At 41.7% G+C, this 26,449-nt stretch overlaps 1 protein-coding gene across 11 annotated transcripts in view; it reads left to right on the forward strand.

Moving 5' to 3' along the window:
• CALN1 (calneuron 1) overlaps window positions 1-26,449 on the forward strand; it is a 522,356-nt gene that overhangs the window by 89,626 nt on the left and 406,281 nt on the right. The window contains exon 1 of one of the 11 annotated variants that reach the window (XM_025425742.3): window positions 19,574-19,676. The exons of 7 other annotated variants lie outside the window; for them this stretch is intronic. The gene's annotated coding sequence lies outside the window, so the exon portion shown is untranslated. Of the gene's footprint in view, window positions 1-19,573; window positions 19,677-21,035; window positions 21,159-21,743; window positions 21,835-21,959; window positions 22,066-26,449 lie in introns of those variants that run through there. 3 more of the 11 variants (XM_025425737.3, XM_035718176.2, XM_025425740.3) reach the window with 3 other exon arrangements.

The following is a 26,449-nucleotide window of genomic DNA, read 5'->3' on the forward strand; positions in this document are numbered from 1 at the left end:
ACCCTTGGGTGTGATCCAGGTGCTCATAAATAGCAAAGAAATGTCTATCACTTGAGGGAGTGTCTCTTAGAAGCTCTGGGCTGAAAACCAAGGGCAAAAATGAGACAAATTACTTATACAACACACACATAATAATTTAACAATGCAGAAAATGTTTATATAGAAAACAAAAGTCACTCATAATCCCCAAACCCAGAAATAGTCACTGCTGACGTTGGGTTCTTTCAGAGTTGTTTTCTGTGCACATATCAGTATGTAAATAAAATCGCTTTTATGCAAATGCCACTTTATTTAATGTACTCTTTTGCAATTTGTTATTTTCAGTTATTTTGGGCCTATTTCTATATCATTATGTTTAAACCAAACTTGACCTCATTATTTTAAACTGTTGGACTTAATACACCATTGCTTACTTTCTAAAAACAAACACACAAACAAACCAAAAACTCTTTAGTGGGAATTAGGGTCATTCCTAGGTTCTTTTTCCTTCTTTTGGAAATTACCACAATGTTTCTGGTCTCTGTGAAAATCTTTGTGCACTTGTTCAAACACATGTAAGATGAGTTCTTATAAAAAGGAAAAATATAGATGAAAAGATGCGTGCATTTTAATTTTTACCATGTGTTTTCAAGAGCCCTTTAAACACATTTAACTCATTCCCACCAATGAATGCCTGCTATCAATTCTATTACTTTCAACTTTTTGTGTCTATTAAATATAAAACATAGTCTACCACTTTTCTTCTTTTAAAAGGTGAGTTTTGGGATCCCTGGGTGGTGCAGCGGTTTGGCGCCTGCCTTTGGCCCAGGGCGCGATCCTGGAGACCCGGGATCGAATCCCACGTCGGGCTCCCAGTGCATGGAGCCTGCTTCTCCCTCTGCCTGTGTCTCTGCTTCTCTCTCTCTCTCTCTCTCTGTGTGTGTGACTATAATAAATAAATTTTAAAAATTAAAAAAAAAAATAAAAGGAGTTTTGTGTGCATTTGTCTTTTGAAAGATAATGTGTTACACAGTTTAAAAATCTTATTTTCTCTTTGATGATTTAGAATGTTTATTATGTGGTTATTTAGTTCCACTAATTTAATTTACATGCTTAAAAATATTTTTCAATTAATCCACTTGAACAGTTTTGATTTCAATCTTTCCTCTGGAAAATAAAGAAATATTACTTTCTCTCAGCTTTTCCACTTCTTTCTCTTATCCTCCTCATTGTTCTCAGTTGAAAACTGAGTCTGATACCTGGTAACCTGGTCTGCTTTTGGTAAACTATGCTGTCATGTAAGTGTGATGTCATTTGCTCCAGTGTATGATATCATGGCAAAAATTTTAAAACCATACATATACAATTTAACATCTGGATTTGGGTGAAATCATTTTAATTTAACACTCATTCTACATAATAATGGATTTTATGGGAAGTGATATTCCAGAGACTTAGCATCCAGACCTAGGGATCAGGGTTCTAGAAGCTTCCTGTGAAACCTTGGTCAAGCAAGGAAATCCAGGGACTCCAGGATGGGGTGAGGGGCATTGGGGGTATATGGAGAGACTTGATGGTTATTTCTGACTTCTATGTGAATAGGCTATGGAGAGTTTTTTTAATTATAAAAAGTAAGCTTTTTTAAAACACAAAAGATAAAAATACTATTCTTATAGCAAGCACCAACAAGGCAGAACTAAGAAGAATGTGACAGTATTTATCCTGTGTCTAATCCTATCTCATTGTACCCCTCAGAGGTGACTGGCAACTAATGTTGCCAGTTTGGTTCTTATTGAGCTCATTTTTTCCTATGCTTATAGAAACATGTCTCATGTTTTTACTCTTCCTCAATTTTCTATTAAAAAAATTTCAAACCTATGGAAAAATTTCAAAAATAGTATAAAAAACCACCTACAAACCTTCTTCCTTCTCTCTCTCTCTCTCCCCACTGAGCCATTTCAAAATTATATGAGAATAAATTGAAGACACCATGACAGACTTCATTCCTAAATATTTAGCGTGTATTTCCTAAGAACAGTTACATTCTTCTACATGACCACAATATAATGATCATACCAGGAAATTTAGCATTGATATACTGAAGTAAATACAGACTTCCCCCTAAAGATTTCCTTAATTATTGCCATAATTGCCATAATGTCCTTTATAGTAGTTTGTTTGTGTTAAACTCAAGACCTAGTCATAACCGAACATTCCATTTAGTTGCTGGGTCAACTCAGAACAATTTTCAAGCCTCTTTTACACATTTTATGACATTGGCATTTTTGCAGAGTCTATGTCAGATGTTTCCTTGTATTTGGAATCAGATTTTGCGTTTTTGGCATGAATGCTACATATGTGATGTCATCTTCCCTGTGTATCACAGAAGGAGGCACACAGGGCCAGTATGCCCCACTATACATTGTGCAAAGTTTGATCATTAGTTCGAGTGGTGCCTGCCAGATTTCTCCATATCCTGTTCTTCAACTATCTTTCACCTAATGCAGACATAGGCAAACTTTTTCTGTGACGGGCCAGATATATATATATTAAGTTTTGCAGGCAGAATAGAGTCTCTGTCACATATTTTTTCTTTCTTCCCAACCATTTAAAAACATAAAAACCATTCTTAGCTGGTAAGCCTTACATAAACGGGTAGATTGACAATTCTTGCTTATAGTAGTCCTTACTTTGTTGGTTGTAAAATGGTGACTTTTAAATTTCCATTATTCCTTCTGCATTATTAGTTGGCATTCCTCTTGCAAAATAATATATACAGTGTGGTACTATTTATATGAAGAAGTAGTATACATCTGTGCAGTATCTCTGGGAAGACACATAAGAAAGTAGTAATAGTGCTTGCTGGATGGAAGGAAAGCAGAATATCTGGAAGACAGAGGTGGGAGGGAGATATTTTACTGAACATTGTTTTGTACTTTGGAATTTTGAACCATGTTAGGGGACTTTGAGATGGATTGGGATGGTCGAGGAGGAGGAAGGTGCTAAAAATGACTCCAGTGTGGTCTGGCTTCCAAGATAGAGGGTTATGCCAATTCTTGAACTAAAAGCTACAAATAGAATTCATCAGCTCTAGTGCAGAGTTGCTGGGACATTGAGAGGAATGTGATCCAAAGCACAGCAGAGGGACTGGCCAGAGGCAGGAAGGGACTCAGGGCCTTTCAGTGGGGGGAAAAAGGAAGACAGTACGTGTCGTGATGGTGGCAGGTTTGTTGAGTGGGTACCAATGAACAGTATTTCATGTTGTCTTTATTGACTTTGCTACTATTGACAAATTGAGAAAAATCAGTAAATTGCACTTTTTTTCTCTCTCCAGTTAAAATTTTTTAAAAAGCTGAGGTTGTGCAGATGAGAATCAAAATATCAACTTTGTCATACTGCACCCAGAATTAGATAATTTACCACCTGGCTAGTCACAGGAGGTGATGGACACATGCAAACTCCAGACCAAACAGTGCAAGAGAGGAGGCTGAGCTGCCAGTCCTTTGCATTCTTCCAAATTAACTAACTAGAGAAGTGGGTGAGGAAGCCGAAAGTTAGTTACACTAATTGGTATGGCTCCACGCGGAAACAAGAAATCCAAGAAAAGAGCCTTTCTCTTACTATATGTTTATATCTCTACACTTCTGCCAATATTGGGTGACACAAATATTTTTAGTTTTTACCTATTGGTTGGGCTAAAAATGTTATCTCATTATGGAAATATTTTTAACTACACTTGTCTGGGCCTCACTTTTGTAAATTTGGATTCAGTTGGTTTGGCATGATTCTCATTTGTGCATTTAAAAACATTTACAAATCTCGGGGTGCCTGGCTGGCTCAGTTGGTGAAGTGAGCGACTCTTGATCTTGGGGCTGTGAGTTTGAGCCTCACACTGGGTGTAGAGATTACTTTAAGAACATTCATAAATATCATTCCTGATAATCATGTTATCAAGCTAAGGTTGAGAAAGCCTTGGAATTTTATTGAGGTGGTAAGAGGGTGTCAGCAAATGTTTTTGTCTACTTCTGATTTTCTACTTTGATCTTCATTTGCTTTATTTCTAATATAATCCCTCCTTATCCCAATCAAAAGGCTGGGACACATTGAAATGGGCAGTGTGGGGGTCACATGAGGCCCTTTCTCCCCAGCTGCTGGGCTGTAGCTACTCCTCCTCGACCCCACACACACTTCAGATCTCTGCTCTAGCTTGCAGTGCAGGTTGTATTAGGGAGGTTCCTTGGTCCTACAGCACTGTGCCGGTTCCCAAGCTCAGGAAATGTGGTCCACCCCCAGGACCTATTTCATTTTGGTTCTAGTTGTACCAAGTCTGGCAACTATCCTTCAGCACTTGTAGGGAAAGGTTAAGGTTGTCCAAGTTTCAGCGTAGTTTTCATTTTTTATTTTAGTTCCTTCCCTGATTTTTGTAGTTTTCAGGGAGGAGGCTCTAAAAATGTCTACTTACACAGCCATATTTCCTGGAAGTACTTCCTTACTTCCCTGAATTAAAAAAAAAAAAAAAAAAAGCTCAGGTGTATTTAGATTGAAGCAGTAATTTCATGCTTCCAGCTTTCCCATCTGCCCTGAGGCAACTATATGTGAACAGATCTGCTTCAACATACACAGACTAAATAATATGCTCCGACTTTTTTCTTATTTTATAGATTTTAGATAATATATTTTTGATTCTTTTTTCTTATATTTTGATTTACGTTCCAATTTTAGATCTTTGATTATTTACTGTATCATTCAGATTGGGCTAGGCTACGTTTCTATCAATTTTGCTTTATATATTTTGAGCATATATTATTAGGTGTATCCAATTTTTTGGATACACTTTTATCATTATTAAATGTCATTCTTTATCTTTAGTAAAACCTCTTTACTTTAAACTTTGCTTTGTTTGGTATTGGTATATCTGTACCAGTTTCTTTCAGTTATTTTTTGCATACCCCATCCTTTCATGTTCAAAAATGCTGTGTCCTCATATTTCTTGTGTGTTTATTGCAAATAAAATGTCCTTGGATATTTTTATATTTGTATATAACAGTCTTTGTCTTCTTGAGGTTAGAATACATTTACCCTGGTAATCCGGATTGTGACTACTGATTTACTTGGATTTCAATCTATAATCTTACTATTTACTTTCTATTCATCTCATCTGTTCTATGTTCCCTTTCAACTCCTTTCCTTTTGGTGGAATTCATTGTGTTTTATTAGTCCATTCCCCCTTAATAATCATACATTCTCTTATTATTCTTTTAGTGTTTACTCTAGAGCTTGCAACGTGTATCCTTGACCCACTGGTACATATCTTAAATTAGTATATTTATCATTTGATTATGATGCAAGGACTGGAGCCCAGCTTATTTTCTGTCACTATAGATTTGTTTTACCTGTCCTAGAATTTCCTAAGAATGAAATAATGTTGTACATGCTCTTCTGTGTATGGCTTCTTTCACCCAGAATATTGTTTTTGAGATTCAGTCATGTTGTTGTGGGTATCTAGTCTGTTCCTCTAATTGTTGAGTAATATCATTGTATGGATATTCCATAATTTGTTCATCTAGTTACCTATTGATTAATATTTGGATTGTTTCTGGTTTTTAATGTTGTAAAGAAAGATGCTATAAACATTCATGTAAAAGTCATGTTGTGGACTTAATTTTTCTAAGAGAAATACCCAGAACTGAAATTGCTGAATCATAGGTCATTGTGTGTTTCACTTTATAAGAAAATGCTAAGTAATTTTTCAAAATTATTGAACTATTTGCATTCCCAGTAGCATTGTATGAGAGTTCTAATTGCTGTACATTTTTGTCAACACTTAGTATTGTCAAGTGTTTTAATTTTATCCATTTCACTTGTGTGACAGTATTCCATTGTGGTTTTATTTATTTAATTTTTTAAAAAAGATTTTATTTATTCATTCATGAGAGACACAGAGAGAAAAGCAGAGACATAGGCAGAGGGAGAAACAGGCTCCATGAAGGAAGGCCAATGCACAACTCGATCCCAGGACCCCAGGATCATGCCCTGAGCTGAGGTCAGGTGCTCAACCACTGAGTCACCCAGGTGTCCCTCCATTGGCATTTTAATGTGCATTTCTGATAACTAATGATGTTGAGAATTTTTTCATGTGCTATTGACCATTCATATATCTTGCTATTCTAATCATTTGTCCATATAAAAAATTAAGTTGTATGTTTCATTTTATTGAGTTGCAAGATTTCTTGATATATTCTTGGTAGAAGTTCTTGGCTAGATACGTATGGCATTATATATATGTATATAATTTTTATATTTATATATATTTTATATATTTTTCTCTGTGACTTGTCTTCATCTTTTTCAAAAGTGTCTTGTAATGAGTACAAGATTTTATCTTATTTTATTTTATTTTATTTTTTTTAAGTACAAGATTTTAATTTTGATGACGTAAAATTATAATATTTTCCTTTTATCGTTTGTGCTTTTTGTGTCCTATATAAGAAATTTCTACTTACCAAAGGTTGCAAAGATTTTTTTCCCTATATTTTCTTATGAAATTTTGGTGACTTTAGCTTTTACATTTAAGTCTATGATCTATTTTGAGTTAATTTCTGTGCATAGGATAAAGTAAGTACCAAAGTTCATTCATTTCCACATGAAAAACCAATTGCCTAGCATGATCTGATGAAAAGACTGTCATTTCCACTATTGCAATTAACTTGGCACTTTTGTTAAAAATCAATTGATTACATACGTGTAGGTCTATTCCTGATCTATTATGTTCCTTGGATTTATATGTCTATTTTTTTGCCAAAACCACACTCTCTTGATTAGCTTTATACTAAGTCTTGAAATCAAGTAGTCCTCTTCTACCTTCTTCCTTTTAAATATTGTTTTGGCTATTATCTGTTCTTTGCATTTTTTATATAAATTTTAGAAATCGCTTATCAAATTTTGCAGAAAAATATTTTTAGCACTTTTGTTTGGGTTATGTTAAACTTATAGATCAATTTCAGGAGAATCAACATCTTAAAAATATCAAAACTCCAGTTCAGGTACATGTTAGAGTGCTCCATTTATTTTTTATATTTAATTTCTCTTGTTAGTGTTTTGTAGTTTTTAGTATACAGATCTTCCACTTATTCTGTTAAACTTATCTCTAATACTTCATGTTTTTGATACTATTGTGAATGGCATTATTTTTAAATTTCATTCTCCAATTGCTTCTTTGTGGTTTTGATCTTGTATTCTGTGATCTTGCTAAAATCACTTACTAGTTCTGATAACTTTTTTAATAGATTACTTAAGATTTTCTACATATATGCTCATGTTGATTTTGAATAAAAGGTTTTGCTCTTTTCTTATCAATCTGTGTGCATTTTATTTCTTTTACTTAACTTATTTCACTGGCTGGAGCCTCTAACAAATGTTCAAGAGATGTCTTGTTCCTGGTTTTACAGGGACATCAATCAATCTTTGACCTTAGGGAGGATGGTAGCTATACTTATTTTATATTTTATTTTATTTTATTTTATTTTATTTATTTTATTATTTTATTTTGGATGTCCTTTATTAAGTTGAGGAAGTTCCCTTCTATTCCTACTCATATGAGAGTTTTCATCATGAATGGGTGTTGAGTTTTGTCAAGTACTTTTTATGTATGCATTAGGATGATAATAAAATTTTCTTCTCTGAATGAGATAAATCACACTGATTAATTTTTAAAAATTTAAACCAATTTTATATGCCTGGGAAAAACTCCACTTGGTCAAGATGTATTAGTCTTTTTATACATTGCTGAGTTTAGTTTGGTAATATACTACTAAGGGTTTTGAATTTATATCCATTTTATTTTCTTGTAATATCTTTATCTGATTTTGTTAAGAGTATAACCCTGGCTTCATAAAATGACTTGAGATGTATCATCCTTTATTTTATGAGAGATTTTTATAAGATTGATGTTCATTCTTCATTAAATGTTTGTTAGGATTTATCAGAGAGTTTTCTGGGCATAAAGGAATTTGGTTTTGTTTTTGGAATTAGGTTATTAATTATGAATTAAATTTCTTTAAAAGATATAGTACTATTCAGTTTTTCTATCTCTTCTTGGATCTGTTTTGTTAATTTGTGGTTTTTCAAAGAATTCTATTTTATTTAGTTGTCAACTATTTTGGAATAAACTTATTTATAATAGTCCTTTGTTATTCTGTCTTTAGGATCTATGGTAAAGTCCCTTCATCATGTCTGATTTGGTAATTTGTATTTTCTCCATACTTTTAAGTCTTACTTAGGGACTCATCAATTTTACTGACATTTTCATTTATTTTTCTCTATTGTTTGTCCAGTTTCTATTTCATTAATTTCTGCTCTTTATTATTTCCTTCTATTTTATTTGGATTTAATTTGATGTTCTTTTTATAGCTTCTTAAAGTAGAATTTTAGAAAGTTGGTTTTTGGGGCACTTGAGTGGCTTAGTTGGTTTAGCATCTGCCTTCAACTCAGGTCATGATACTAGTACAAGGGTCCTGGGATTAAGCCTCTTCTTGGGCTTCCTGCTCTGCAGGAAGCTTCTCCCTCTCCCTCTACTGCTCCCTCTGCTTGTGATCTCTAATTCTCTGTCAAATAAATAAACAAAATCTTTAAAAACAAGTTGGTTTTAAACCCTTTCTCTTTTTCTGAAAATGCATTTTAAGTTAAAAATTTTCCTCTAGGGATCCCTGGGTGGCGCAGCGGTTTGGTGCCTGCCTTTGGCCCAGGACACGATCCTGGAGACCCCGGATCGAATCCCACATCGGGCTCCCTGCATGGAGCCTGCTTCTCCCTCTGCCTATGTCTCTGCCTCTCTCTCTCTCTGTGACTATCATGAATAAATAAATAAAATCTTAAAAAAAAAAATTTTTTTTCCTCTAAGCACTGTTCTAGCTGCAGTTCTAGAACAAATTTTAACACATTGTGTTTTCATTACATTTGATTCAAAATATTTTAAACTTACTTTGTGAATTATGCAATATGTAAAACTGTATTTTACTCATAAAATACTTGAGAATTTTCTAGGTGTATTATTGTTATTGATTTCCAACTTATTTCCATTGTAGTCTGAGAATATTTTCTGTTTTAACTCAGTACTTTTAAATTTTCTGAGAATTTTTCTGTGGCCTAACATATACTCTATCCTTTATGAACATTCCATGTGTGCTTGAAAAGACTGTATCCTGCAGTGGTTAATGCAGTGCTCTATAAATTTAATTTGGTCAAGTTATTTGCTAGTGTTTGACAAGTATATATCTTTACATGTTTTATTCATTACTGAAGGAGGTGTGTTAAAATCTTCTACTGTTTGTGGATTTGTTTTCTTCATATATTGTACATCATGTATTTTTAAAGTTTGTTATAGTTACATTCGGATTGTTGTATTTCCTTAATGAATTGATCCTTTACCATTATGAATTAACCCTATTTATCTCTGGCAGTATTTCTTGTCTGACGTTAATATAGCTGTTTCAGCCTTCTTATGATTAATATTTCTATGATATATAGAATAATATTATACTATTTCATGGATAATGTCAGTACCTTTTAACAGTATACTTTTATTCCCTCCTTCCATCTTTTGTGCTTTTTTGGGTCATATATACTTTACTTTATACATATAAGTTCCATAATACATTGGTATTATTATTTTCTTTAATCAGACAGCTACCTTTTAAAGAAACTTAAAAAAAAAACAGGAAAAATTGCTTGTATTTACTCACATATTTATCCATTTCTAGCTTTCTTCTCTCCTAAGTTTTGATCTGCTATCATTTTACATCAGCTTGATAGCTATAAATTATTTTACTTTTTGTTTACCTAAACAACTTTATTTTACCTTCATAGTTGAAGAATGTTGTTGTTGCTGCTTCTAGTATATTCAAGGTACTTTTTTTCCCATTGTCCTCTGGCTTGCATTATTTCTGAAAAGAAGTTAGTCAATTCTTATCTTTGTTCTCTTGATATGTCTCTTTCCTCTGGTTACTTTAAAATTTTCTCTTTGCTACTAGTTTTCAGTAAATGGATTATGATGTACATGATGTAGTTTCCTTTTTTATCTTGCTTAGGGTACTTGAGCAACTGGGGTCTGTGTATTTGTAGCTCTTATCAAATATGGAAAATTTTAGCTATTACTTATTCAGATAATTTTTTCTGCCCTACTGACTTTTTCATGCTCACACACTTCAGGTATTAAAATCAAACATATGTTAGACTGCTTGATATGTCATACAAGTCACTGAACTCTATTTTTCCCAGCCATTTTTTTTCCTGCGCTTTGGCTTCTGTTGCTGTGTTTTTAAGTTCATTTTTCTTTTTCCTATAGCATCTAATCTTATGTTAAGCCTATCAGTGACTATTTATTATTAAATATATTTTCAGCTCTAGAATTGCATTAAGTAGTTAAAAATAGTTTCTGTTCTTTTCTTTATTGTGTTCATGTTTTTCTTTAAATCCTTGAGCATATTTGCAGTAACTATACAAAAGCCCTGGTCTGCTAATTCCATCATTCTTGGTATTTTTGCTTCTGTTTCTTTGGACACTGAATGTTACATTGTAGAATCTCTGGATTTTGCAGTTCTTTAAGACTTTTGAAGTTTGTTTTTTAGGCAGATAAGTTGCTTGAGAATTAGCTTGATCCTTTTGATCATTTTTAAGGTTTGTTAGAACAATAGAATAGCCTCTACCTTAATACTAATTTATTTAGACTAGTTTAGTCTAACTACTACAACTACTAAGGTACAATCCACAGAGTGTCTCTACTGTAATCCCAGATGTTTTCTTCACTTGGGATCATCAAAACTTGAATGCTTTCCAGTTCTTTATTACCTCTAAGAATTATTCAACTTATGGCTCTCCACCTATGCCTGACCACATGGAATCTTATCCAATATATGCAAATCTTAGTTATTAACCAGGAACTCAAAATAATCTCTGTGGAGATTTTCTCAGCTTTTTATGTGCATAGTTTTCTCTCTTCAGTTCTCTGCTTGACAAATTCCAGCTGCCTAAGCCTCCATGAATTCTGATCTTTATCTACCCAAGTCAATGAGACTACTGTGCTCTGCTTTTGTTTCTTTTTCTTTTACAATGGTACAGAAAAATGCCTCCAGGAAGAAAGCTGGACAATTGTAGGGCTCATCTCATTTGTTTCTCTTCTCATATGGATCATAGTTCTGCACTGGTTGTGGTTCCATTATTGAAAACAGTGAATTAATATATTTTGTCTAGTGTTCCAATTAACAGGAGTGGGATGCCTGGGTGGCTCATGGATTGAGAATCTGCCTTTGGCTCGGGGCATGATCCTGGCGTCCTGGGATCGAGTCCCACATTGGGCTCCTGTGGAGATCCTGCTTCTCCCTCTGCCTATGTCTCTGCCTCTCTCTCTGTGTCTCTCATGAATAAATAAATAAAATCTTAAAAAAAAAAAAAACAACAGGAGCAAGTCTGCTACTAGCTCAGAAGCAAAAATTCCTCATCTCTTTTTGTTGAGTATTTTCACTGCACTCAGAATTTTAGGTGTACGGTTATTTTCTTTTAGCATGCCAAAGATTATATCAATAGTTATGAGATATACTAACTTTTATCATTTCTGATGAAATGTCATTGGCTGTTAAAGTTGAGTACACGTGCATGTGTGTGTCCAGGAGAAAGGAACTGGCTTCTTTTTTCCCCTTTTAAAAAATAATTAAAGTATAATTAACTTTTTTTTTTATAATTATAGTTAACATACAATGTCATGTTAGTTTCAGGTGTATAGCATAGTGACTCAACAATTTTGCTCACCATAAATGTAGTTATGATCTGTCACCATGCAACATTATTACAATGTTATTGACTATATTCCCTTTGCTGTACTTTTTATTCTGTGACTTATTTTTTTTATTTGAATATAGTTGGCACACAATGTTACATTAATTTCAGGTGGATAATATAGTGATTCAACAAGTTTATACATAATGCTATGCCCACCACAAGTGTAGCTACCATCTGTCACTATACAACACTATTACAGCATCATTGACTATATTCCTTATGCTGTGTCTTTTATTCTCATGATTTATTCATTCTAAAACTGTAAACCTGTATCTTTCACTCTCTTTCAACCATTTTCCCCATCCTATCTTCCCTTGTCCCCTATGGCAACCAGCAGTTTGTTCTCCATACTTATAGGTCTGATTCTTCTTTTTGTTTATTTATTCATTTTTAAAAAGATTTATTTTAGAAAGAAAGAGAGCAGAGGGCGAGGCAGAGAGAGAGAGGGAGAGGGAGGAGAGAAGCTGACTCCCTGATGCAGGGCTTGATCTCATGACCCTGAGATTATGACCTTAACTGAAATCAAGAGTCAGACACTTAACTGATTGAGCTACTGAGTCTCCCTTCCTTCTTTTCTTTCTTTCTTTTTTTTTTTTTTCTTTTCTTTCTTTCTTTCTTTCTTTCTTTCTTTCTTTCTTTCTTTCTTTCTTTCTTCTTTCTTTCTTTCTTTCTTTCTTTCTTTCTTTCTTTCTTTTTTTTTTTTATTCCACATATGAGTGAAATCATATGGCATTTGTCTTTCTCAGTCCAACTTATTTAATTTAGATACAGCCACTGTGGAAAACAGTGTAGAGTTTCCTCAAAAAATTAAAAATAGAAATACCATATAATTCAATAATTTCACTACTGAGTATTTATTGTTTTTAAAAATAATTTTTGTTTATTTGAGAGAGAAAGCATGAAAGAGACTACAAGCAGGGGAGAGGGGGTAGAGGAAAAATCAGACTCTCTGTTGATCAGGGATCCTGATGTGGAACTCAATTCCAGGACCTTGGGATCATGACCTGAGCCGAAGGCAAACACTTAATTGACTAAGCCACCCAGGTGCCCTTCCACTACTGGGTATTTATCCAAAGAAAATGAAAACACTAATTCCAAAAGATATATGCAACCCTATGTTTATTGTAGTATTATTAACAATAGCCAAGGTATAGAAGGAACCCCAAGTGTTCATCATTAGGTGAATGTATAAGGAAGATGTGACACGCACACACACACACACACACACACACACACACACACAGAAAGGAATATTATGCAGCCATAAAAAGGATGGTATCCTGTCATTTGTGACAGCATGGATGGACCTAGGAGGCATTATACTAAGCAAGCCAGACTGCGAGAGACTAGCCTCTCTTAATATTTTGTCTTTGGTTTTTGGAAGTCTAATTATGATTGTCTATGTGTGGCTTTCTTTGAACATATCCTGTTTGGAATTTCTAAGATTTCCTAGATCTGTGGCTCAATGTCTTTCTCAGTTTTGGAAAATTCTCAGCCAATACTGCATTTATTCCCTTCTTTCTCTCCTTTTCAAATTTCAATTGATATGTTTGGCTGTTTACCACATTCTATGTCTTTCTCAAGCTCTTTTATCTACTTTCTTTTTAAAAGATTTTATTGATTTATTCATGAGAGATCCACAGAAAGAGGCAAAGATATAGGCAGAGGGAGAAGCAGGCTCCCTGCAAGAGCCCAATGCGGGACTTGATCCCAGGACCCTGGGACCACGACCTGAGCCAAAAGTAGATGCTCAACCACTGAGCCACCCAGGCGTCCCTTTTTTCTCTGTTTTCATTCTTTTCTTCAGTACGATATTTTCTACTGACCTAATTAACAGTTCATTATTCTCTTTTGTTGAATCTGCTTTAAGCACATCTATTAAGTTATTATATTTTTGTTTGGTTCCAGAATTGTTATTTAATTCTGTTTTTAAAATACATTCTAGTTCTTCCCTTGTGAATTACTTTGTCTTAGCATTTAATTTCTTGAAAAAAATTATCTCAATTGTTTTAGTGTTTATTTTATACATCTCCAATAACTGGATTGCCTATGTTTTCCTTGTTTGTTTTTTCACTGCTTTTTTTTTCTTTCTTAATTTTCTTTTTTTTTTTTTTTCTTTCTTAATTTTCTTAATCCTGTCATCTGCCAGGATGCTTGGCAATTTTTTAAAAGATTTTATTTATTTATTCATGAGAGACACATAGAGAAAGGCAGAGACATAGGCAGAGGGAGAAGCAGGCTCTCTGAGGGGAGCCCGATGCAGGACTTGATCCCAGGACTCTGGGATCATGACCTGAGCCCAAAGCAGACGCTTAACTACTGAGCCACCCAGGTGTCCCTTGGCAATTTTTGATTAAATGCCAGATATTATATATGAAATATTATAGTGTCTCTATATGTTGTTCTGTCCCTGCATTTTCATTTGACTGGCAGTTAGAACATATGCAGATCACCTTTTGCTGACCAGTAATTGAGGTAATTTGCAAAAGGGAGCTGATTCTCCCAAGGCTTTTGGCTTGCTCTTGTCTTCCTGCATATAGTCTTTCAAGAGCTTCACCTGAAACCCTGGGTGTTTATCAGTGCCCTTCCTCCACAGTAGGTTGTAAACTCTGATATTTGTTCTGCAGGTGTTGTGAGACTCCTGCATATCCTCCTTCACTGTGAAACTACTTAGCTCCTGCTGGGTTTTGTTTCTTTACCTTTCACCCCTACAGCATCAAAGGAGGCATATTTCTTTGGGGAGAAAGTGAAGCTGAAGGTTGCTTTCACTTTTCTGAGGTTTCATTTCCTGAGCATTTTGCTCCCTCTGGTCCCAGCTATCTCGGTAGTGCTGAAACCCAATTATTTTCTCTCCATGCCTGGGATACTCTCAAAAATCTCAAAAATCCTTGCAATGTAACTTTCCTTTTTGGCCTTTTGGCCCAGTGCTACTTGGAAATCAGTTGATGTTTTAAAAGTAAAGGTAGCAGAGACTGTCAGGTTCACAAGAATGCCTCTGCCTTCCTTCTGGGTTCTTGATTCCTCTCTTGAGTTCTTAGTTTTGATTCCATTCTTTAAAAAAAAAAAAAATTCTTGATACAAGTCTTTGAAATATTTTTTTCAGAAACAGTAAAAAGCTTTTTCTTTTCCTCATTTGTTTCATTGGGAAAATATTTTTTCTCTTACTTTCATATGTAACCTAACTGAATGAATAAACCCAATGATAACATTTTACCTTCTGTGTTTCTTGGTTCATTTTTGTTCTGTGGTCTAGTGTTACTCCTGAAGCTAGTCTTGAGGATTTTTTTCCTTTGTTGATAATTTGAATTTGGCTTTATTCTAGGTATTAAAAGAATTATCAGCATATGTATCAACATAATCTCATTTCATTAATAATCCTATAATAGAGTAAATGTACTGTTTTGGTTGTTTTAGGAGCAGAATGTGTTATTCTTTTTGTAGGTATATTCTACATATTTATTACTTTGAAATAAAATAAATGTAGGACATATTTTTCTCATTTAACAAAATTAAGCCAATATTAAAAAATATATGTGTTGTAGGGCATTCATATATGCTCTACTTCTAGATAAACTAATAAGTAGAAGGCCCTCCAATAGTGATTCTTTACAGTTAGTCAGATAACAGATGTTATTACAATTATATTCTGTGCAGATATATTGTATATATATATATATATATATATATATATATATATATATATGGGTACCACATACAAAGTTTTCTTTTTCAAAAATTGTATCATATATGTTTTATTGCAATTTGCTTTTCTCACTTTATGATATAGCCTGGACTCTTTTCGAGGTAGCAAAATATTCTGGTTATCTGTTGCCAATAACAAATTACTCCCCAAAAGTGGCTTAAAACACCAATTTATTATTACCTCTTCCAGTCTGTGGGTCAGGAATTCAGACAGGGTAGAGTGAGGATGGCTTGTCCCTGCCCTACAATATCTTGGGCCTCAGCTGAGAAGAATGTTACAGCAGGGGCCTGAATATCTGGAGATTGTCCAGATCTTCCTTCCTTCCTTATTTCCTGCCTGACTTCCTTCATTCCTTCTTTCCGTCCTTCCTCTATCTCTCCCTCCCACCATCCTTTCTTGTAGCCTTTCCACACAAGAAAGCTTGGGCTGCCTCACAACATGGTACCTGAACTCTGTATAGAGTGATTCTGGGCTTCAGGAAGGTGTTCCAAGGGACAGGAAATGGAAGCTTTTAGTTTCTTAAGTCTTAGGCTTGGAAACCAACACAAAATAATTTCCATATTCTATTAAAGAATTAATAGATCCTGTTCAGATTCAAGGGCAGGGAGACGTAGATCTCAGCTCTTGAAGAGGAATATTAAAGCGTTTGTGGTCATAATTAATTCATCATAGTAAAAAATTATTTACATTATTCCAACATGAAAAATACACAGAAACATCTAAAAGCTTCAGAGAAATTCACCTCCTTGTGGCCCCAGGCTCAGGCCTGAGGTCCTGGATTTGTTTATCTAGAATAGGTTCAGGTGTGGATGAGGCTCTCTGGAGATCTGTGAAGATCTGTCAACTTCTCTGCCCTTCCCTGAACACTCAACATACACAGGTGAGACAGAGACGTAACACCTGTAATAGACCTCACATCCAATAAAGGGGGACACGAGAGCTGTTTCCTGTAGTGTTCACTGATTATAGCAATACTGAAATCCAGCTTGTCTCCCATAAGAAACAGCAGCCTCTGTGCATGTTTATAGCCTGTTCACTACCTTGTGAAGACTGGGGACTCGATGGTCTCCTTTGCTTTTGTACTGTCTCAGTCTCTTTTTGTCCCAAGCTGATATATTCTCTTTAAATCACTAAGTGTTCCTTTGATTCAAATTATAATTTATCCATTGGACAAAAGCCAATCTTACATATTTCTTGAAGAATAGGCCCTTCTCTATCATTAACCCCTGGTGAAGCTGCTAAGGGAACATGTTATAGATTCTTAGAAGCTCTTCCAGGCATGCCCTTAAAAATGTGTGAGGTCTTAACAAAGGATCTTCTTGCCCCATCTTCAACTTAATCTTTATCCAGAGACCACATTTTATTGCCCTGGATTTGTTAGCCTTTGCCTGGAGATCACTAGAATGTACCAGCATGTCCTAGTTCTTTCTATTTCCTCTAAATTCTACAGAAAAAAACCCCCAAAAGAATAGTTTTTTCTTTAATGCATCTCTCTCTGCTTGTCTTTTATCATCAGCATCTAGGAAAATTCATTTGGCCCTTTCTATGGAAAGGGAAGTCTTGGAAGTCTCCCTTGTCAGATCCATGAGTTCATTAGGTACCTTCTTGTTTGTCACATTATGAGAGGCAACAGTTTTGCTCGCTGTCCTATGAGTACATGACTCAGGTACTCTCTCGTATAGTCTGCAGGAGCAATTCCCTCAGTGTCCTTCAAGTCCTCTCCAAGAGTCTCCTTGAGGCCTGTGCAGCTTTGGCTAAAACAGTTTTTCAAGGCACTGCTCTTGCCCATTGTTCAATCTGAAAGCCAGTGTGTTCAGTTTTTATGCAGCAGCAGCAGCCTGCTTCCAGATACCAAAGTTTGTTCTCCTTATCTGTTGCTGCCTAACAAACCACTCTAAAACCTCTAGCCACAAAGTAGAAAATGTGTGTTGTAAAAAATCCAACACATTCTAAATCCTGTATTTTGATGGAATACATGAAAAGCTTTACCTTCCAGCATGTACGCACCCAAATGATTCTTCTTTTCCTGCCCATTTCTGTTTGGAACACACCAGACCCCTTCCTTCCCCTCTACCCTGGGGTGTCTTGGGCAAAGTATATGTGTTTCTTGAAAGTAAAGGCAAAGAAGAAAAGGGGCCAGGGATAAGGGAGAGGCAGGAATGACTTTGGCCATGTCAGAAAATGATTACCAGGTGGTGAGGTTGCTATTGCGCAAGTGTCTTATTTGTCACTTGGAGTCTCAAAGCTAGGGGTAGGTGGTAGAAGGAAGTTACCCTCTATCCCTAGCTTTCTCCTAGAGGGCTGTATTATTCTGGGTTGGAGAGAATACTTATGCTAAATCCAGCTACAAATGCTGGATAAAGGGAAGTCCCTCCCACCTATTTTCTTCTATGTTGCTTTTAGCTTCCTTTCTGATAATTGGTACAAAATTTTCTTTGGCATTTTAATAGGAAGGGGCAGACACAATTTTGACCCTTAATATAGACTGAACACATTTTGACTCTTAATAAACACATATAGAAGTTGGAGCAAGGGTATTATTGCAGGCCTTTGAACCTGCAACTCTCTTAACCTTAAAATAGTCATTGTTGGTAAGACCAAGGAAACTGCATTGCAAATGTTCACCAAAGTCTGTGCCCCTGGCTTCTTTAGTTTTTGAGGTCTGCTGAGAGTAGTATTTCCAGAAGAAAGAACCTTGATCTTTTCCCCAAGGTAACTTTGGTTTGTGTTAACTGCTCACTGATAATGAAAACAGCCAACTTTTGCTGAAAGCCTCTTTGATGCCCAGAAGTGATTTGTGTGACTCCTCTCTAAGGGACTGCTTTTTCACAAGATCACATTTAATCTTTACAACAACCTGATTGAGGAGATACCGTAATCATCCCCATTTTACAGATGAGGAAAGTGAGATTTAGAGAGATCACACAACTGGCCCAAGTCCACACAGGCAGGGAGGGCAGAGACCTCCTGCCAGATGTATCCTAGTCTGGTTAAGTGGTGACCCCTACCCTCTACCAGGAAACCCCATCATGTGCATGCTGTGAAAATTCAACCCAGTACATTGGAAGATCTAATTGGCTTTATTAAATGATTCATGAATCAGGCTGCACCCCATCTAGCAAGTAGAGAGGCTGTATGAGGAGTTGTATGTAGTGGAAGGGTTTTGTGGGGGGAGGGGCAAGACTGTTATTAGCAAAAGAAAAGGATTGTGCCAGTCAGATCTGCTTTCCAGGGCAGAAAGGCTAGGGTCTTAGCACGTAGGGGGCCTCCTCTTCCTTTGGGGGGCTAGTGAGGGCCCAGGTGGTGAACTCATTGGCACGGATCAACAAATTCCTGGCCAACCTGTTAACATTAAATTTCCGAAGGAGGATGAAACTGCACTTAGATTGGGGAATGAAGCCCGAGTTTGGCAATTCCGTCTAGATGACACCATTTTGGGCCTGGGCCTGTGGTTTTCTCCCCCCCCCCTTTTTATTATAATAGACTTGCCTAGGGGTTTTGGGTGACCCTGTTGACATGCAGAAAGTGACAAAACAATTGCTTACAGACACAACAGACTGTTAGAAGATGCAGTTTTCATGCAAATGGAGAGATCACAGGAAAAGATCATACCAAGACCCCACGAACTCTGTTCCTCTGCCTGCAACCTTTCATGGAAGTCTCTGAAAATGATTTCAATGCATCTCCAAACTAAGGACAAAAGACTCCGCCAGTGGCTCAAGAAGATAATCTGGGAAGCAGGACTGGTTCAAGAAAAGATAGTAATAACACAGGGTAGCAAGTGCTAAATGCCAAAGGAATGGTGCCCGTGTTGAATGTTATGAAGACTCAGAGGAACCATGCCCAGGCTGCAAGCCTGGCAAGGAGGGGACCCTGATTAACTCGTGTGTCTGGCTGGCAGTGCCAATGCCCACATTCCCTTGGCAGCTGCACCAGCCAGCAGAGGGGTGATTGCTGAGCTGTTTGGACCAGAGGCTGATGGCAGTATCGCCTGCTTTGTTCCTGATTGGTGTAAGAATGTTTATATATACCTTATTCTTTGATTCTGAGAACCGGAGGCATCTGAGCTGGTGAGCAGTCTTTCTGCCACCTAGAGGGGACAAGAAACTTGGGACCCTGGAAAGGAGGGTGCTGTAAGGAAAGACTAGCTTGCTGCAGCCAGGTGGGTTGTTCCTTCTCCCTTGGCACACCCTGGGGAGGAGCAGAAAGGCACCGGAAGGCATCTGTCTCCTAGGCGGTCTGAGACCCACCTTGGTGTGTGGATTTTTTCCCTTTTGCTTGACAACACCAGCCTCTGTTGCAACGTGCATTCTGTCAGCCGCCGGGCACAGGAGAGGTAGACTGCCGTGGACTGGAAAGTTGACTGGAGACTCTGAGCTAGAATGTTGCCCTTGAGGCGTGGGGCAGAGAGACTAAGGGTCCGAGTACGGACTTGGAGAGGTCAGCACCGGGCGGTGGCAGAGGGCCCCAGCCCACTCCTGTGCCCGAGCGCCCTCTCCCCGCTCCTCAGACCCATCCCGTGACCTTGGAAAGCGAGGCGGGGGCCAAAGCAGGCGCTGTCGGGCTGCAGGGAGCGGGGTCAGGGGTTGGCGCGGGGCGGCTAGAGCAGGCGTGGGCCGGCTGAACTCCGCGCCCGCCCGGCATTCGGCCTCCCGCCCGCCCCCCGGGCGCGGCCGCAGGTGTGACTGGGGCCCGGAGACGAAGCGGTTAAGGTGGGGGGCGCTTGGCGAGTTGTCCAATACGGAGAAACGGCAGTTTGCCGGAGTTAACGTGGGCAGCTTCTTTGGGGAGGAAAAGGAGGACCGTCTGCCAAGCTGCAGCTCGCCCCCCGCGCGTGTGTGTGTGCAGTGCGTGCGTGTGTGTGTGTGTGTGTGTGCGCGCGCGCCGAGGCGTTCCTCAGGTTGCGCTGCCTGGAAACCGAGGGAGCCATTGGAGAGGCGAAGGGGTGGGGGTGGGGGCTCCCCGTCCCTCGGAGAGGCCGGGGCGCGGCCGGCCGAGGCGAGCCCTGGACCCCGGCTCCCGAGCCGCGGGCGAAGGCTGAGCGCGCTCGGCGCCGCGGGCGGCCTCCAGGCCCCGGGGGGCCGGCCGGGGAGGAGCCGGGGAGGAGGCCGGAGCTGCATGGAGTTTCTAGGGCGCGCAACTCCGGCGGGGCCTCGGCCACTGGGCTCCGGGGCGCAGCGCGGCAGCCGCGCACATGGGCTGAGCCCGCGCGCCGGGGCTCTGCACGGCCAGCGGGAGCGGGAGCGGGAGCGGGAGCGGGAGCGGGAGGGGTAGAGGAGCGCGCCGCGCGGGGGTGCGGGTGCGGGTGCGGGGCACGCGTCCCCAGACGGGAGCGGAGGACAAGGACAGGGAGGAGCGCGCCCGGATCGCGCTCCGAGCCGACGAGGGGCTCGCGCCGGCCCGGCGCGCGCCTGGGGAGCGGCCCGGGGTGCCGTGGGAGCCGGCGGCGGCGAGGATGCCGGCTCGGGGACGCGGCTGCCGGCCGGGGGTGTGAGCGCCAGGCTGAGCGCTGCCCGCCGGCGCCTGCGGCCGCGCCGCCCCCTCCCTGCGGGCCTCGGAGGAAGCCCCCCGCGCCGCGCGGAGGCGCCTCGGAACCCGGGCTTCGGGGCAGCGGGCCCGCGCGGCCGCCCCGGCCCAGCCAGAGGTGAGTGCCGCCGCCCCCGCGCCCCGCGCCCCCGCCGCGTCCGCGCCCTCGCCCCCCGCCCTCGCCCCCGCCCCCGCCCCCGCCCTCGCCCCGGCCCGGAGCGGCCGCCCGCCTCCCATACCTGTTGGTGCGGGCAGAAGGCCCCGGGGGCGGGGGCGCCCAGACACCTGGCCCTCCCTTGGGGCGGCGCGGGGCGGCGCGGGGCGGGGCGGGGCGGGGAAGGGCCGCGGAGGTCCCGCTCGGGCGTCCCGGAGCGCGCGGGCCGAGGCTGGGGCGCCCGGGCAGCGGGAAGGACGGGGCGGGGGGAGCCACACCGCAGCCCAGGTGGGAGAGCAGGGCGGCGTCCAGGGCTCGGAGCCCGAGTCATGGCGATCGGAGGGCGGGACGCAGGATTCCCTCCACCTCCGGCCCCGGCGCGGGCCGCTCGCCCTCCCGGGCGCACGCCTTGGCCGCCACCCGCCGTGGGGGGGGGGGGGTCCGCGGGCCCCGGGGGGCGCGGGGTGAGGGGAGGCCTCGGAGGCCGCCGCTCGGCGGGTCCCCGGGCGCCGAGCAGCTCCCTGGGGCGGGCCCCGGTCGTCCCGGCAGCCGGGGTTTCCGCGGTGCCCCAGCCTCCCGGACTGGCGCGACGGGGAGCGAACTTCCCGAGACTTGGCCCGAGGGCGCCAGGCAGCAGCAGGTAGTTCTGGGGCGGGCCTCGGGGCCGGGGCGAGCGGGGGAACCCCACCCCGACGGGTGCTGGCGCGGCGGGGACCCGGGCTGCGCCCGCCCCGCCCCCGGGGCCCGCCGCGTGCGCCCCCCGGCCCCCGGCCCCCGCCGCAGCCGCACTTCCCGCTGCTCTTTTCTGCTTAGAGGAGGCGAGGGTGAGGAGGGCGCCTTCCGTGCGGTCGGCTGGAAGCCCTTAGCCCAGGTAAAAGTGCCTGCAGTTCCTCGGGTGCCAAGACTGGGGCGCCATCCCCAGGCCCCGAGCCTGTATTTCCGCAGAAAAGGAGACTTTCCCGGGCTCGGAGACCAGCCCAGAGTGCTTGCTGTGTGGGGCCGTGTGGGGCCGTGTGGGGCCGTGTGGGGCCGTGTCCTCGGAAGCCTGAGCAGTGCTGCTGCTGCCGCTGGCATTCGCGAGTGGATGGGAGCCTCCTCGGTGGTCGAGTTGGGGTGACCTTCTCTGGGAAGAATGGGCAGATTTCTGCCCCCTGGATGTCCAGACACACAGCATTTGTGCAAGTGGGAAACTCCTAACTCTTCAGATTGCTATGTTCTGCTGCTTTAACTGCTGGCTTTCGGTCAAAAAGATAAACTCTTTTTCAATTCGGGGATCAGAGCTTTGGAAAGGGTTTTAAAGTCATTTGGTGTGAAATTGTCTTGAGGCTAGAGCGAGACTATTTTTTTTTTTTTTTTTTTTTTTAGTGGAAGTCGGACTCCAGCTCTTCTCCTCCGCTTGTTGGTGGTTTTTAGACTTTGTAGGGTGGAAGGGAGCGTTGGTGGCGACCCAACTGTATTTGCTGCTTGTTTATCTGAGGCTCTGACCGAAGTCTGAGGTGGCAACCCAGACCTCTGCTGGGCCTGAGGTCTGTTGTGCCACTCGGTTTAGGATTCGTTCCTGGAGCTGCATAACTTTGCTAGCCTCTTAGGCTGTCCCTGGCGCCCCCACGAATGCCCCATGGATGGCCTGGGCTGTGTGCCCCAGTGGCCTGCCTGGTGGAAGCCCAGCAGCGTCGCACCCCTGGCAAAGTTCACTGCAGACGTGTGGGTTTTTCATGGCAGTGGCTGCCTGAAGAGCAGCTCTGTTTACTGAGAAGCTGGTCTACAGCACTGAAGTTGGTCACTGGATGTATCCAAGTGGAGTAATGAAAACAAAACACTCCGGTAACACAATCCCGAGGATATTTTATTGGAGGAGTGCTAAATCTTCTTAGAATTGTTCATCAGGATCACCTTTCTCTGAACTCTGAACGTTAGTATTGCCAGCAATCAGGCCTTTAGTGAGGGTGCAAAATAAGGGCTTTCTTAGAAGGAGAGTAATTTAATTCAGCTGGTTCTGTGGAGAAAATGATAGGTGGGACTTGATGAAGACACACAACTCCCTTTTCTCACTAAGGGGTGCTGGGGATGGGATGGGGTGGTGTGAGGTGAGGGCGCCTGTATGTGCGACAGCTGCATGGTTGAGTTGAACATTTATCTACACAGTGGGAGGCCTCTGATCAGGGCTTAAATACTGGGCAGGGTTGGACTCTAGCCTAGAAATTTATTTTGCGTAGCAAGTGGCCTTGCGAGGACGGGTGTGCTCCTGGTCCCTGGGCCTGGTGCTGCAGCCCCTCGGCACTGGCAGCCCATGCAGTGCTCACTGGGTGGCAGAAGGGGGCGCTAGTTCTCATATTGAGAGGAGTTCTCTGGCTCTAGTAGGACTTGGGGGATTTGAGGTCTTTGGAGACCCTCTTAATTCAGCCTTCTGAGACCTGACTCGGTACCAGCCACTTTTCCACATTTGGGTTCACGTTATCCTTCTTTTTTCTTCTTTGGAAATTGATGCCAAGCGAGGGAGGTCAAATAACTTCCCTGAGACGTTGCAGCTTGTGGGTAAGAGGCAGGGTTTGGGGTTTGATTCTCAGAGGCTGGGGTTCTTGATTCTAAGCCCAGGGATCTCGCCGCGTGGCTACTTATGAGCCAAATAGTGTTTCAGTAACCTCTGACCGTCCGTGCTTGGTTTAGTGTCAGCCCCTGAGTGGGTGCCCTATGTTTGGTGAGTGAATCCAGGTCAGCATCTGGTTGCTCATTACTGATGAGGAAGCTCAGGCACCGGGGGAGATCTGGGGGAGGGGGTGCTGGGGCTCCCTCCATGTGCGCCCACGCTGGAGCTCTGTGAGGTTCCGGGCTAGGTTGATTTGATTATAGGCTGCTGCTGCTTCTTTGCTTGCCCGTTCCCTGTCTGTGCCCACATTGGTATGGGGTAGGTGGAATCTTTGCCCTTTACTCAAGGCTTAAACTGATGTAGTCAGAGTGTCTGAAATGTCTTCTCATGATGGAGAGCCATCAGGTAGTGTCACCAGCAATAGCCTCTGAAACGACGTGCATCCTGACCAGCAAGGAAACCATTCTTCAGGAGGCCAGAGCCTGGACTGATCCCTCGGTCGCCCAGTTTGAGGGTGGTCCTGAGTATGGTTGGAAAGGAGGGAAACAAAAACACATTGTTGCATCCAACATGGGCTTTTCAACGTGAATTACGTTTTTAATCATTTAACATCTTGTTGGATTTTTTTGTTGTTGTTAAAATGCATTAAGTGCCTCTTATGTGGTTACGGATATAGAGATGGATATGACACAGTGCCTGTCATCAAAACATTCACAGTTTAGTGGGGAAGGCAGACCATGTGTTAGGGATACACATTTGTGAGCAGAGACGGGAGGCACCCAGCCTAGCATGGAAGTGGTGTCTGAGCTCAGCTTACTGATGATTATGGAGTGGTCAGCCTTGAACGGGTGTCCCAATGGAGAAGAAATAGGATGAGCAAGCAGCGTGGAGTTTGCAGTTCCTGGAGCTTAGAGGTAGAGGCAGGGAGTGGCAAGAGAAGAGATTGGAATGATGGAGAGGATGATGGAGGATCAGGGACTCAGCATTTCTCTACTGGGGTCGGGCAGTGTGGTCAGGTTCAAGTTTTAGGTAAGTCTGGTTGGGGACTTTGTGGAGAATGGGTTTGCCAAGGAGAAGACCAGAGATGTGGACACCAGCAAGGTTGGGGGCAACAGAAACCCACTGTGGCTAAAACCTGAAACACACAAAGAGCTTATACTAGCAGTAGTGATGGGAGCTTGCATCTGAAGAATCAGTTATGGGATGGATGGGAATTAGGTTGGCAGGGGTTACCTTCCCGTTCCTGTCAGGTGATACTATGGAAGTAAATAATCTCTAAACTTACCCATCATCTTCATCATCTTCATCATCCCATTATTCTGCTACCTTCTTAATGCTCAGAGGAAGTGTCCGATTTGCAGAGCTTTGGGCAGGGCATTGGGATGGGGAGAGGGAGAGTTTTCTGAAAGGAAGCTGGAATGCTCCTGCTGGAAGACAGTGGCATAGGCATTGGTCATCTCCTCCCCAGGAGGGAGAGTTGGCAGGACTTACTGATTAATTGATGTAGGAGTAGGAGAAGGGGAAGGGTAGAGTGTGGCCACTGGGTTTCTGGTTTAGGTGATGGTCTGGATGAGCAAAACAAAGGTCAGGCCAAGACCATGTAACTCACTTGTTTTCCCACCGGCAGCGCTGCGGGCAGCTGTCCATGACCAGGCTGCAGAGGAAGGTGGTGACCTATTTTAAAAAGTCTCATTAAGGGCCGGTGCTGCTGTGTGTAAGGCCTATTTAAGTAGGTTACTTTATCTCCTGCCCCACAAATCTGGATACTTGGAAAACATTTTCATTCATTCAACTGATATTTCCTGAGCATCTCTGGTTCAGGTACTGAGGAACATGGTGAATTAGAGATGGTATTCTAGCAGTGTAATCCACAATAAAAAATAAAAATAGGCAATAAAATTTGAAGATATAACTGAGACAGATGCAGGGGCCACTTCAGATTGGGTGGTCAACGAAGTCCTCACTGAAGAGCTATATTTAAGCTGGGTAAGTTGGGAAAGGTCTGGAGAAGAACTTCTGGTGGTGGGAGCAACTAGTGCAAAGGTGCTGAGGTAGGAACAAGCCAGGTGCATTAGAAGAACAGGAAGGAGGGTAGTGTGGCAGGAGATGAGTTCAGAGAATCAGGGGCTAGCTCATGGGGGGGCCTGAGAACTTATTTTGTGGAGTGCGGGTTTTATAATGAATTTGATGGGAGCCCTTGGAGGGTTTTAAGTGGGGGAGTCACATAATTTAATTTATGTTTTCAAAAGATCACTCTGGCAGCTATGCATTCTGTATGGACTACCTTGGTACAATAAAGTGAGTTCTTATCCATCAGACTGTAAAACAAAATGTAGTGTTTAAGAGTAACAGATGGAGAGAACATGCCTTGGTGACCTTAAGTTAGTGGTTTCTACTGTACCAATTAATTGTGGGTACAACCCAAACCACATCTCTGGTATGATTCCAGTTTTGTTTAAAAACATAGTATGGAATAATGGAAAGAAGTGGATTAAATATATGAACTATCCAAAGGTCTTGTCATTACAAATTATTTTTATACTCTTGAAAATGAGCATACATTTCTTTTACAATCAGGAAAACATAATTTTAAAATGTAGACTCTGATGACTGTAAGTGTCTTGAATGGAGTGTCGTGAGACTCTTATACACTTGTTCCTTCCCGTTT

The sequence above is a fragment of the Canis lupus genome, chromosome 6 (assembly GCF_003254725.2).
Source record: "Canis lupus dingo isolate Sandy chromosome 6, ASM325472v2, whole genome shotgun sequence".
Classification (NCBI taxonomy): Eukaryota; Metazoa; Chordata; class Mammalia; order Carnivora; family Canidae; genus Canis; species Canis lupus.